General features: G+C 38.6%; 1 protein-coding gene across 1 annotated transcript in view; it reads right to left on the bottom strand.

The window, feature by feature from the left end:
* nlgn3a (neuroligin 3a) overlaps positions 1-15,310 on the bottom strand; it is a 169,036-nt gene that overhangs the window by 103,967 nt on the left and 49,759 nt on the right. The gene's annotated exons all lie outside the window — the stretch shown is intronic.

The raw sequence follows: 15,310 nt of genomic DNA, 5'->3' as shown, positions 1-15,310 counted from the left end.
TAAAGCACCTATATTCAACCCCAGCAGTGTATCCATGCCTTGCTTTCGCATCCTACTGCTCTGGCAGTGAAATTGGCCTCAAGGCCAGGTGGTAAAGCATCTGGCAGGACACTTTGCCATTTGAGCACACCACTAGACTATCCTTGGCCAAGTGGATTTTCACAGAGGGCAGCCTCAGGCGCCAAATCTTTGCACAAGGCAGCAATGGAATTGTCTGGTCAGACCCATTGTAAATCTAATGCAAGCACATTGGACCAACCTGACTTTGGGGAATCTGTTACGTCCCCAGATACGGAATGCTGAGACATGCTTCAGTACAGTACATGACTTCTGCCTCAGTGTTTGCCAGAGACAAGCTGATTCTGTACCTATTAACACCATAGCTAATCCTCCTAACCATACTACTTTAAAAAGTCTTTTTCAGTCATGCACATGAATACTCCAAAAGAAAATCTTTGGCTGCTGACGCTGAAAAAGCACTGGGCCGAGACTGACAAACCACGCTAAAAAAAATCAACAAGACACAGCAAGGGGTGCTTACACGGCGGACTCAAAACCCATGTTCAATACACTATAGCAGCCTAGCGCCAAGCATATAACTCACCTGAGTAATCCGGAAAGAAGGGCAGATGAGCAACAGAACAGCAGTGGCTGGGTTTGCAAATAGATTCTGGAGTTTAAGCCGTTTGCGGTGGCATGGAAAGAATACTTCCCCTTTTCTAATCTTTCCAGATATCCATCCTGAGCTCCGAATATCCGAAGATAAATGCTGAAATTGAACAATGCCATTGCTGAGCAACAACGTTTCTCTTTTTTTCCATTCTTTCTCTGCTCTTAATCCTCTCTGCAACTCTTCATCCTCCATCTTTTCCAGTTAAATGCATTCACCTCACTCTTAAAAGTCAGCTATGATATTATGCTTTAACAGTCACACTGGCAAATATTTAGTGTAGTACAGATAACTGCACTACACCATGGTTGAATAAAACCAAGTAAATTACCATGACTAGTCTCACCTAAAGCCTTCCTTTTTTTTTTATTGTGCCTGGCATATCTGCAGTATGACATGTCTCATATACTGACATTTATTAATCTAAATGGTCTTAAAGAGACTATATAAATACAATGGTAAATATATACATATAAAGCAAGTAACATGCACTATCTGATCTGACTTATTAATCATTCCGATCCTGCTGTATAGCACATCACCTCAGAGCACATGTGAAGGCATTTCAGTTACAGTGACAGCATGATACGCTTAACTCCACAACGCACAATACAAATTCAACATATTTGCACTTTGACCTCGTCCTACGTTTAAAAGAACTCCCTAATGTTAAGCATTAGCGTGAGAACGAGAAGAATTCAAAAAGACCCATCACACCGATGCCAACTTGATAAACAACAAATGATTCAAGATGTAATTACAGCTGGCCAGCTATTTCTGCCCATATTCCCTATTACATCAGCGACCCTTTCCTATCAGAAGAATAATCACATCAGAGAGCGTGTTGCTAGTTTGACCCATTTATAATTATATCTGGCCATCAGTCATGCAGCTGGTCGTCTTTTCTGACCTAGTTTCCATGTAGCAAATTCTTACCAAGTTAAATAGTGCTGTTCATTAAAAGCTGCCTTTCTTTTCCCTTGTAGTAAAATAATAAAGCATGTCTAAGTAAATGTAGGAGAAAAAAAAAAGAAGAAAAAAACAATTAGAAAATATCAAATCACTTGATTCGAAGTTAATGTTTTCTACAGTTATCTTTTAAATTGTTAGAGATTTGTTTTCTCTGTTAATTACATTTTTTATATACTGTATTTTTATTTCATTTTTTTTTATAATGCGACATTTTTTTTTCTTTTGCTGTCAGCAAGCCTACGGTACATACAGTATCATGATACGCACCATGTTTTGTACGAATGTTTCACGATATAATATAATATTTTCATTATATGCAACATGATATACAGTCATGGGGGAAAAAAGAAAGTACACTCTCCTTCAATTCTATGTTTTCATTTATCAGGGCCTAACAGTTCTACCGACAGTTCTACCGACTTCTATAAACTAATAAATATCCTAATAAATACCCCCCCCACACACACACACACACACAACAGATTTCAATATGTAGTTTTTATTTTCCCCTTAAAAGTACACCCTCCCTAATTCCACAATCATTAAGAGAGTAATTACCAGCCAGGTGTTATTAATGAATCATTAAGATGTGTGACTACCTCTATAAAAGCAGAACCTTTGGCAGTTTGGTGTTCCGGAGCCCTCATGCCAAGAAGAAAGGACATCAGCCATTACCTCAGCGAATCAACTGTTGCTGCTCATCAATCTGGGAAAGGTTAGAAAGTCCAGCGCCAAACAATTTGAAATGAACCATTCTACAGTGAGGAGGACTATATAGAACTGGAGAGCCTTCAAGTCAGTTGTTCAGACTGTTTAATGCTCAGCGATATAAAGAAAAACCCAAGAGCCACGTCATGTGACCTACAGGCCTCTGTAAGCACATTAAATGTTTATGTTCAGTACAGCAGTATCAGAAAAATACGGAACAGGTATGGATTTCACAGAAGGGTAGCTAGAGAAAAGCAATATAGAGCATGACTTAGGTTTGCAAAATTGCACATGAACAAACCACACAAGTTCTTTGGATTGATGAGACCAAGGTGGAGATGTTTGATCATCATGCATAGCACCATGTTTGGCGAAACCCAACACAGCGTATCAACCCCATTGAGATGCCGTGGCAGGCTCTTAGGACAGCTGTGCATAAACAAATGCCCTCGAACATCAATGAACTGAATCGATGCTATAAAGAAGAGTGGGCCAATATTTCTACAAAACGATGTGAGAGACTGATAAACTCCTACAATAAACATTTACATGGAGTTATTGTTGCTAAAGGTGGCTCAACTGAATTACAAGGTGTACTTATTTTTTCCCCCCTGCTTTTTGAACACTGGTTTAAAAAAAGACAAAATATTGAAATCTGTTGTGCTTTTTTTTGCTGTCAGCTAAGGTTATTTGTTAATTTCTAGAAGCTAATGAGAACCACATGGTTGTTATTTATGCCCTGATAAATGAAAACATAGAATTGAAGAAGGGTGCACTTTCTTTGTCTCATGATTTTCAACTGTCCAGTTTTGGTGAGCCTGCACACACATGCCTCAGTTTCCTGTAACTGCATGATTTTATGCATCACACTGCTGCCACGTGATTGGTTGATTGGATAATTGCTTGAATAAATCAGGTGTTCCTAATAAAGTTGTCAATAAGTGTATATAATAACACAAAATGGATATTGAATCAATGAAATTTCAAATTTCAAAATCAGAGCACGATCAGGATGTAAGCTAAAACCAATATTACAATATTCTGTCTCCAATAAAACCTAATTTTTTACAAACTGAGTTATCCTTTATAAATGTTTTCTTCTACTTCATACTAGCAAGCAGCAAACACGCTGGTAACCTCTTTCACTGCAGTGTATTCATCTTCTGACACATTCTATATGGCTTTTCGGTATAAATACACTTCCTTTTGAGTTGTATCAGTTATCTCCTGGTTTAGAAAATTCTTTTGAGGACAAACTCAGACAAACCCAAACCCCATTCATTCACATTCACTCTCACTATGTTGATGCTTTGGGTCATGATAATGAGGAAAATACAAATAGATACCAAAAGGTTTCATTCAAATACTGGGGGGAGGGGGGGTAAAGAAAACCCCAAACAAATTCAAAAACATGCTACTGACTTCATCACCAAAAAGAATACCTTCATCTTCCTCGCCGTCATTATCTGCTAAATCTTCACCCTGTTTTTTAGCATGGGCCCCTATAAATAAATCAGGAAAAGACACAAAGACGCACAACACAATTCACAATAGCACAACCATCAAGGCAGAAATGGATATTTTGGAACCTGTCACAAGTGTAAGATGACATTGTATCAGCTCTCATTACATTCAAATAGTCTGTAATGCTTTTGAATATTGATATAGTTTTTACATACGTTTAAGACAAATATACATGGCAATTTCAAATAAATACACACATAAGTCATATTTAATTGGACAAACCTAATGAGAGGTTAAAAACCATGCTTGAAGGAAAAATCCACCCTGAAGGACTTCTTCACAATTAATATGAGCTATTCAAAAGCGTCTAAGATTTAGTAATGAAGTTTACTTTTTTAAATTGAAATTTCTTTCCTCAACATCTCACATCTGTTTTCGCTTTGGTTAAACGGTTTCCTACATTATCCACGATGCGGTTTGACTACCTGCTGATAGAAGTGGCAGTGAGATTCGGCCTTAATCTACTGTATACCTAAGGAGAATGATACAGCGGTGCTTTAGTCCTTTAATATATCTAGCTCTCTCACCTCCTCATCTGTACATTCTGCTCACACAGATCAGCTTGCAAAGCTTCAACTTTCATGCTAATACCACCGTCAATGCCGTCATGCTCATTGATCTCTAACTAGCTGAGCCAAGTTTCTGCCCTATACCTGCACTGCATTATGGAACGTCTCCACTACTTCAACATTGGATTTTACCTTAATAAAAAAAAAGCTTTTGCTCTTTTGTTTTTCGGAGATAACAGCGAAACCTGATAGTTATCCCTTATGTCTGAGATTTTCTCCTATTGAACGCCATTGCAACGGTGCTAGCAATGTCAAGCTGTGATATCAGCCTACAACCGCTAGCTTCTCACAGGAATAACGAAAATACAGCACCGACCGTCAAATTAGCAAAATATACAACACAAAATATTTCAGTATAAACATATTTAAATGTGTTTCAGGGTGGAGTGTTCCTTTTAAGAGCAGATCATAGGAAGCAACTCAATGACATTTTTTAAGGTGAATACTTCTTATTAGGTTTGTCAATTACACAGTGAATTTAATATGCTATAATCAGTATGCATAGTTACATTTAAAACAGTTATAAATATAACCAGCAAAAATATGATAACTGAATCATTATGAATTAATTGACTTTTCCATCATGCTTATTCTACTTGCAGAAACATGTCAAATATTAAGAGATTTGGCACAGGGCTGAATAAAAATGTGACCACAATAAAAACCACAACGTTTAAAAAATACAAAAGTATATATACCGTCATCTTTTATAAAAAAAAAATATATAAATCCCTCAAGAACATGTGAAACTCCCTCAATAGGTAGGTGTTATATATATATATATATACAGTGCATCCAGAAAGAATTCACAGCGCTTCACTTTTTACACATTTTGTTATGTTACAGTCTTATTACAAAATGGATTAAATTCATTATTTTCCTCAAAATTCTACAAACAATACCCCATAAGGACAATGTGAAAGAAGTTTGTTTGAAATCTTTGCAAATTAATTAAAAATAAAAAAACAAAAAAAGCACATGTACATAAGTATTCACAGCCTTTGCCATGACACTCAAAATTGAGCTCAGGTGCATCCTGTTTCCACTGATCATCCTTGAGATGTTTCTACAACTTGATTGGAGTCCAGCTGTGGTAAATTCAGTTGATTGGACAGGATTTGGAAAGGCACACACCTGTCTGTATAAGGTCCCGCAGTTAACAATGCATGTCAGAGCACAAAAAAATCCATGAAGTCTAAGGAATTGTCTTGAGACCTCTGAGACAGGATTGTATCGAGGCACAGATCTGGGGAAGGGTACAGAAACATTTCCGCTGCATTGAAGGTCCCAATGAGCACAGTGGCCTCCATCACTCGTAAATGGAAGAAGTTTGGAACCAGCAGGACTGTTCTTAGAGCTGGCCGCCCGGCCAAACTGAGCGATCGGGGGAGAAGGGCCTTAATCAGGGAGGTGACCAAAAACCCGATGGTCACTCTGACCTCCAGCATGTCTCTGTATTGAGAGGAGAACCTTCCAGAAGAACAACCATCTCTGCAGCACTCCACCAATCAGGCCTGTATGGTAGAGTGGCCAGACGGAAGCCACTTCTCAGTAAAAGGCACATGACAGCCCGCCTGGAGTTTGCCAAAAGACACCTGAAGGACTCTCAGACCAAGACCAAGACAAAGATTGAACTCTTTGGCCTGAATGGCAAGCGTAATGTCTGGAGGAAACCAGGCACCAGTCATCACCTGGCCAATACCATCCCTACAGTGAAGCATGGTGGTGGCAGCATCATGCTGTGGGGATGTTTTTCAGCGGCAGGAACTGGGAGACTAGTCAGGATTGATGGAAAGATGAATGCAGCAATGTATAGAGACATCCTTGATGAAAACCTGCTCCAGAGCGCTCTGGACCTCAGACTGGGGCGAAGGTTTATCTTCCAACAGGACAACGACCCTAAGCACACAGCCAAGATAACAAAGGAGGGGCTACAGAACAACTCTGTGATTGTCCTCGAGTGGCCCAGCCAGAGCCCAGACTTGAACCCGATTGAACATCTCTGGAGAGATCTGAAAATGACTGTGCACCGACGCTCCCCATCCATCCTGATGGAGCTTGAGAGATCCTGCAAAGAAGAATGGGAGAAACTGCCCAAAAATAGGTGTGCCAAGCTTGTAGCATCATACTCAAAAAGACTTGAGGCTGTAATTGGTGCCAAAGGTGCTTCAACAAAGTATTGAGCAAAGGCTGTGAATACTTATGTACATGTGCTTATCTTGTTTTTTATTTTTAATAAATTTGCAAAGATTTCAAACAAACTTCTTTCACGTTGTCATTATGGGGTATTGTTTGTAGAATTTTAAGGAAAATAAAGAATTTAATCCATTTTGGAATAAGGCTGTAACATAACAAAATGTGGAAAAGTGTGAATTCTTTCCGGATGCACTGTGTGTATATATATATATATATATATATATATATATATATATATATATATATATATATATATATATATATTTCACCTTTGACTTAGCCTTGAGTACAACAAGAACATCTATGATTGATTTACACAGTGTTAGAAAATGTTCTAACCTACCTACTGATGGAGTTCTGCACGGCATAGTATCTATACAGAGAGTTCTATATAATCAGGTAATCATAAAAAATTCATCCAGTATCTATTGAGAGAGCTATAAATGGCCCAGTATCTACAAAGAAAGCAATAGAGTACACGAGTACAATAACCCTTACATTTTTAACCTATAGATTTTCTCTGCATGGAATTATGTTCTGTTCACATAAATAAGAAAAAGAAAAGAGAACAGATTTCCGAAGGATGTAGCTTTAAATGTGTTATTTATTTATTTATTTATATTTATTTCTTTTTTTCAGTTGAATCTGAACTACTCCATTACAGTCCCATTTACAAGCACTCATCATAGTCTGTTTATAATTATGTCCTGCAATTATAACCTCTCGTCATGATGAACGGAGATGTCAGCCAATTATATCACATATTATGACTCACTCTGCTGGTTTACCAACAGCATCAACATGTTTGCTCAGTAGCTCATTAATAGAAGTTCGAGAATTTCTCAGTCGATCGGTTGCTTTGGTATACAAGTCAGAGAAGCCAACCCTCATCTATAGACAACAACCTATAGCAGCTCAGAATAATGAGGATATGAGAAGGATCAAGACTGAACAATCAAGTCAAATGTTAGAGAAACTGAAGACAAGTCTCTCAGAATCAATAAATCCTGTTTTGTTTTGTTTTGTTTTGTTTTGTTTTGCATCAATTCCATTTTACTACAAACATTAATTTCCTTCACAGTACAAATGAAAAAGTATTTAAATAACACCAAGGAAAACTTGTTTTACTGAAGAAGAAAAAAAAAGTCCAGTGATTAATATATTTCCGGGTAGAGTAATTGCATATGTATATTCTGTTGCTAGACTATAAAACAAACTATAAAATATTCATTATATTATAGCTTTACAGGTATTGCTTCATAAAATGTAAATAGGTCTCATTTATCATATGGCATTAGTCTGTTGGTAAATTACACTTCAAATTTACAGTGTATGTACATCCATCCATCCATATATATATATATATATATATATATATATACATACATACATACTATATATATAGTATATACACGTATATACACACACACACACACACACACATATATATATATTTGGGTTTACATATATAGAAAAAGCCTGCAACTTGTACGAATGTGCATACTCTGACGAGCAACATGAAGCTTTTTGTTTTTGACATATTATTTTTTTCTGTTTTTGAAATCTTTTTTCTGTAATGAAATTTATGTCATTCCTTTGTTGCTTACCATGGCTTCTAAAAACAGGTTGTCATTTTGTATGAATGCCTCTGAGCGAGTACATGCTGAAGTTTGAGTGTGTGTGTGTGTGTGTGTGTGTGTGTGTGTGTGTGTGTGAAGGCCACTGCATATAGGCTGCGGGAAAAAAAATCGCTCTCAAAATGAAAATGTGTCAAACCTGTGTGATGAATTAAAAATCTGGCTGAAATCACGTGATCGTTAGCTAAAAAAGTGTGCTATTAAGTAAACACATTCGCACCACAGAGTGTATGCACTTTCCTCTATGTGTTAAATGAATAAAACGTGTTTTGGTGTGCAAAGGCCTTCAGACTTTGCCACAGCAGAGCCACAAAAGAGTGTTGAGGTGTGTACAGTACCCTCCACTAATACTGGCACCCTTGGTAAATATGAACAAAGAAGGCTGTGAAAAATGTTCTTTATTGTTTAATCTTTTGATCTTTTGTTTAAAAAAAAAAAAGACAAAAATACTCTGCTCTCATGGATATTAAACAATTGCAAACAAAACACAGGTTTATTAAATAAAAAAAATCTGTTAAATATAGATGTGCAACAATTATTGGCACCCTTTTTAGTCAATACTTTTTGCTACCTCCCCAAGATAACAGCTCTGAGTCTTCTCCTATAACGCCTGATGAGGTTGGAGAATACATGGTAAGGGATCTGAGACCGTTCCTCCATACAGAATCTCTCCAGATCCTTCACATTTCGAGGTCCACGCTGATGGACTCTCCTCTTCAGTTCACCCCACAGGTTTTCTATGTGGTTCAGGTCAGGGGACTGGGATGGTCATGGCAGGACCTTGATTTTGTGGTCAGTAAACCATTTTTGTGTTGATTGTGATGTATGTTTTGGATCATTGACCTGCTGGAAGATCCAGCCACGGCCCATTTGAAGCTTTCTGGCAGAGGCAGTCAGGTTTTCATTTAATTTTGTTGATATTTAATAGAGTCCATGATGCCATGTATCCTAACAAAATGTCCAGGTCCTCTGGCAGAAAAACAGCCCCAAAACATTAAAGAGCCACCACCATATTTAACCGTGGGCATGAGGTACTTTTCCATATGGCTACCTCTCTGTGTACCAAAACCACCTCTAGTGTTTATTACCAAAAAGCTCTATTTTGGTTTCATCTGACCATCGAACCCGATCCCATTTGAAGTTCCAGTAGTGTCTGGCAAACTGAAGACGCTCGAGTTTGTTTCTGGAGGAGAGTACAGGCTTTTTTCTTGAAACTCTTCCAAACAACTTGTGGTGATGTAGGTGACTTCGGATTGTAGTTTTGGAGACTTTCTGACCCCAAGACACAACTAACTTCTGCAAATCTCCAGCTGTGATCCTTGGAGATTTTTTTGCCACTCAAACCATCCTCTTCACAGTGTGTTGAGACGATATAGACACACGACCTCTTCTTAATTATTGCCCTGATGATGGAAATGGGCATTTTAAATGCGTTTGCTATTTTCTTATAGCCACTTCCCATTTTGTGAAGCTCAACAACCTTTTCCCGCACATCACAGCTATATTCCTTGGTCTTACCCATTGTTCTGAATGACTAAGGGAATTTGACCTGCGCGTTACCTCATATTATACCCCTGCGAAACAGGAAGTCATGGTTGAACAATTTCCTGTTCCTTCTCACCGAGGTGTACTAAAAGATTTTAAAATCAGTGGGAATATACTTCAAATGTTTCTCATAGGAATTCATGGGGTGGCAATAATTGTTCCACAGCTATATTTAACAAAGATATTTTTTGTTGTGTTGTGTTTGCAATTGTTTGATATCCATGAGAGCAGAGTATTTTTGCGAAAGTTTTGAACAAAAGATCAAAAGGTGGAACAATAAAGACAATTTATTTTACAGACTTCTTTGGGCATATTTACCAAGGGTGCCAATATTAGTGCAGGGCACTGTATATAACTGAAAGATGAATTACTCTAGCACATGGCCAGCGAGCCGCCCTCCAAATACACTCTGATATTAACCTCTGTAAGCAGCAACCCATCACAGCCTGTGGTGGAGTGCAGAAGGAATGTGCTCTCTCTCTCCTCCCCATGACCTCCAACACACTGGACTGATGATGTGCTCGATATCAGCTAAGCACTGGATGGGAAGTGCACTCGCTTTGACAAAGGAGAAATACAGCGTGTCAGGGTGATATCTGATTGGCAGATCTCCAAAAACCTGAAAACATTCACTGGGTTTTCACTGGCGAAACGCTGCCTAATAACAATTCAACGTCCTTCAGTTTACAGACTTCATCTCCAATTCTCTAGTGGCTCCTTCTTTCACTCCTTTCCAAGGCTTGCCTTCTGCTTCTATGATGAATTCCTGTCAATTCCAGACACTGAAAGTTTAATGCCCAACTTGGAGGGAATAGATTTGAGAGGACTAAAAAAAGGCACTTAGAGATAAAGAGGATGGCAATTTCAAAAAGGAAGGGTGAGCCAAAGTTCACAACACTGCTCAGGAACACAACAAGCAGTGCTCCTGTTTTTTTGTTGTTGTTGTTTTTTGAATGCTAGCAGAAAGATTGACGTTATGTGACACATTAAGACCTGCGATGTGCTATTAGTTACTATAGCAGCGAGCCAACCTGAGCTAGTATAAAAATGAACTGCGTCCCATGATTCCATAAAACTAATGCCCCGATAAGGATCTAAATTTAATAACTGAATAAACCCTTGACAATTTTCCGACTGAGCCTGTTTTAAGACGCTATGTTTTTGGAAGGAGGAGTGCACTAGAAAACAGTGCTAAGTGGAAAAAAAAAAACTGGGAGACAAATTGGCCTACACCATTTCTATCTTCCGTTTTCAGCTGTCTTGAAACCAGTCCTTGGCATTTCTATGGGGACTAGCGACAAAAGCTATTTGGAGGCTAGTCCTTTAGCGAAGAGATATACTGGGCCAGTATATGAGCAGCAGGGGGAACTGAATGGGAACTTCCTGGCCAAGCTGTGTCTTGCATTTCAAGTCAAAATGAATGAGGCGCCAGTGCTGAACGCAAAGCTCCTGCCAGGACTGGGTTTGCAACACATTTAACAGAGCTGTTCCATATAAATCGGAGTGGACATCCGAATTCTTTTTTCTTCTGTATTGCTTACAGCTTCTCTGGCCCTGCAGGTTCATGCATAGACAAACATACGCAACCTCACTTACTGCTTTCCTCTACAGCTGGATAGAAACCTTGCAATTCCATGCCATGTTATTGCTCAGCCTAGCAGGTAGTGGCGTTTTCATCACATTGGCAATCTGTAGTGATCTGCTGCAGGATGACAATTATTTTTCTGCTCCGACCGCATCGTGCGGTTTTTTAAGCCCCCAACATTCACAGTGGTTTCTAAAGAAAGGCTTTTTTTTTTTTTCTTTCCCGCACAGCCTTCGTACAGATCGCTATGAAAATCTGATCTGCGGTCTGATGCTGCCAAATTCCCCTCTCTCAAACGATTCGAGAAATGATAATAAACATAAATTCTTAAATAATTTTGTGAGCAATTTCGTGTCAGTCCCCACTTGAAACGAGAGGAATAGCTGCCTGAAGAGATTTCTGCAAAATACATGCTTATATAGCAAATCTCGAGTAAGCAAATGAGAAAAGAATTACTGCAAGTGCAATAATTTCACCTTGCATTTGAAGCAGTGTAGCTGTTGTAATTAACTTAAACGGATAAATAACTCTCAGGACAAGTGATCATGCGGAAAATGGGCTCGTATGCAGTGCTAAAGGATAGTTTTGAAACGTTTTAATGTACTCAAACTGACACTGGGACTTGCTCTGTAGTGCATTACAAAGATATTGTACTGAGCAAGAGAAATTCTGACAAGGGGCTGGACAAAATGACTGTCATGAATTCTTCCTCGCAGCATGGCATGTTTCCCAGTACGACAAGCGCTGCTCTTGTGTAAAAAAAACTTTTGGGTTCATATCACATGCTTTTGCTTACTTTCCCATGTGTCTCGGACCCAGTCCTGATGTTGATTGATTACCCTGATGTGTTAGCCTGTTCTGTGTTAAAACCTTAATTAGTGTGTCTATGGGTGCGTCTCAGCCGGCTCCCTAGTTCAGTAGTCAGGGCGCTGATCAGGTCTTCCATTTTAAGGGCTGTCTCAATCGCAAAATCCTTCCAGTGCACTGAATCGTTCCCTCCCGAATACATAAATAAATAAATAAATCCCACAATGCACCGCGAAAAACCAGGGCGCATCGATGCTCACCAAGTCTCCTTATCGAAAATGATAACTTCGTCTACAAATGTAAGTAGCTCGTTATCGTTGTTGTAGCTCTCACGTGATTACTTACGTTAGCGATTTTTAAAACGTTATTTAATGTTCTATAAACGGTTTGCTTGAGTCTAATGACTTTTAATTGTTTAAAAAATCCACCAGCTACAGTAGCCTGCGATCCTGCTTGAAGTACCATGAGAGAAACAGGTGTGATTAAGCTGACAGAAAGATATCAAGCCTGCGTGTTGTTGATAAATGCCAGTACGGGTACGTAGGCGTAGTCAGCTCAGTGGAAATCGAGTCAGCAGTGTCCCAATGTGTAGTCGGCCAGGGTCCTAACCAGTGCCCGAACTCATGTACTGATTCACCACCTAGGGAGCTGATTAAGATATAACCCCCCACCCCAGTATCCCCTGCCATTTCACTGTCTCAGTGCGAAGCCTTATCATACATTTTTGCTTTAGTTTAAGTTGTTTTCTCAATTTTTTATTTTTTTTTACTCTTGCGAGTGTGTTGTCTTATCATCCATTACCCTTTATGCTATTGCCCACCTGTATTCTGACCCCTGCTATGGACTTTCAGATTCTCCTGATTTTATGCACTTTCTTCACTAACCACACAACTGACACATGCATAAAGAACACATGACAAACGTTAAGGATTCATCATAATCACGCCTCCTGAGCTTTCGGCCCCATATCTGACGAGCAGGGTGGCAAACATCGCTGTGTGCAGAGCTGAACGTTACAAGAAGGAAGTGATTAGATGAACTTCAGTGCAGTTTGCTCACTGCAAAACCTATCATTACTGCTGTGATTGTACTCGAGCAAAGTGCAGATTGCAGGTTTTTTTTTTTTTTCCCCTCTTGTTCGTTTTCAACTTAAACAAGCGATATTTTTAACATCAGGTTTTTGCCACTTTGTTTTCTTTGTGAGTCTCTGGGACCGAGTGGATTGACAGACACCGAGGATTCGAAAGGGCGATCAACGGGCTTGGAGAGCTGATGAGTTATCGTTGCTTGGCAACAGTTCCTGCTGGTTTTACATCATGCTAATTTCTAAGAATTTACATGAGATTACAGGTTCGTGTGCAGAAACCAATAAAGCACTTCTTTCAGTGGATGAAAAAGATGAGGGTCTACTGGATAAAAACAATAATGTTAATCACTACCTTGTTTGCGATACATCATGATTTTGATGCCTTTTCACTGACCGGTCATTATAATAAACAAAATACTTTGATTATCATTTATCATTTATTTTAATTTATAAATTACCAAGCAAACAGCATACATTATTTGTGATGTCCTTCTGGTAACAATTTCATGTTATTATCTCAATAGCTCTGATAAAGCTTTTTAACTGCAGTCAAAAAAAATATAAAAATTATGTTCTATGCATGGTAATTTAATTTGACTTAAAATGTCTAATTTCTCTAGATCTGCTACATGAAGCGAATTATTATTTGGCAGCAAAAAAAGCTGCCATGTCCCTGACTCACCAAAATAAAAGAATCAATCAAAACCATTAAATCTTTCATTTAATCAAATTTTTTTATGGTCCATAAAACCCTGGGTTTGCTCCCAAATATTTAATTAGTCACCACAAAAAGTAGATTAAAAAGAAAAAGATTTTAATTTCAGTTACAGCAATATTTTTTTAGCTTCTTTTTTCTTTTTCTTTCTTTTTTTTTTTTTTTCAAATCTACAACAAGGCAAAGATTTATTAACACTTTTTACCAAAGGCCAAAAAAATTAATTTCCAATTGTTTTGAAGTGTCCGTGTTCAGCATTGAAATGATTTGAGATGTCACACTCCACGGTAGTGGTTAATAACTCATATGAAAGTAGACACTCAGGGCTTTAAGAATGTGCCGTGATTCATAAAAATCTCTTTTTTTTTTTTTTTTTACTTAGACTAGTAGGGATAAATTTTATTTTTTTTTTGTGGCAGTTGTATATGGTGTTTTACTATCAGAAAAATCTTTAGTTGTGCGTTCTGTATGAAAAAAAAAAAACAACTTTAGTTGTGCTTTCTATCTCTGTACCGATGTTATTGTGGAGAGGTGAGAACTGTTTGCCCAGCAGGGTGCTCACAACCCTCTTTATTCCCATAACCCTGCTCACCAGCAGCTAAACACAGAGGCCCTGTTTACACTAGTGCGTTTTAAAACAGTGTTTTACAGTGAAAACGATCCTCGTCCGCATTGGCGTTTCCGCTGTGTTTCAGAAACGATCTCCGTCCACACTACACGATACGCATGTCACATGACCATTCAAGCACACTGGGCATGCGTGTACAAGTGTAAACAGGATGGTGGTTTATGACATTTGTTGCAGAGTATTCTAGTCATAGCTTGCCTAGTTTTCTATATTATAAAATACAGAAATTAAACTGCACAGTGGCTGCTAAGAATGACAACAAAGCCAGCAAAGCTTGCGATTCAGTCTCCGTATTGCTGTGTATATGATCAAGGTAGCGTAATGGTCATATGATAGGAGCTTGACGAATCAGGGAAAGATACGCAATGATCCAGAAGACCCAATCAGGGGGCGAATGTGGGCGAAGCCACGCCTTCGTTTTCAAAAGTCTTCGCTTTGGTCTGTTTACACTGAAACGCGAGCCCGGAGTTTTCAAACTAAAACGGTCCTGAGTCTCCGTTTTCGAGGGTGGAAAACGCCGGAGTAGTGTAGACGACAGGCGTAACCGTAGCAAAAGCTATGCTATGTTTTAAAACGAAAACGCACTCGTGTAAACAAGACCAGAGTCATCATGCTCTACATACAGAAACCCAACAGTGTCCTGACTGATCTTATAACAAAACTTGGT

Source organism: Ictalurus furcatus, chromosome 8, assembly GCF_023375685.1.
Source record: "Ictalurus furcatus strain D&B chromosome 8, Billie_1.0, whole genome shotgun sequence".
Lineage (NCBI taxonomy): Eukaryota > Metazoa > Chordata > Actinopteri > Siluriformes > Ictaluridae > Ictalurus > Ictalurus furcatus.
The sequence above is the reverse complement of the archived record's forward strand: the minus strand, read 5'-3'. Positions and strand labels throughout refer to the sequence as shown.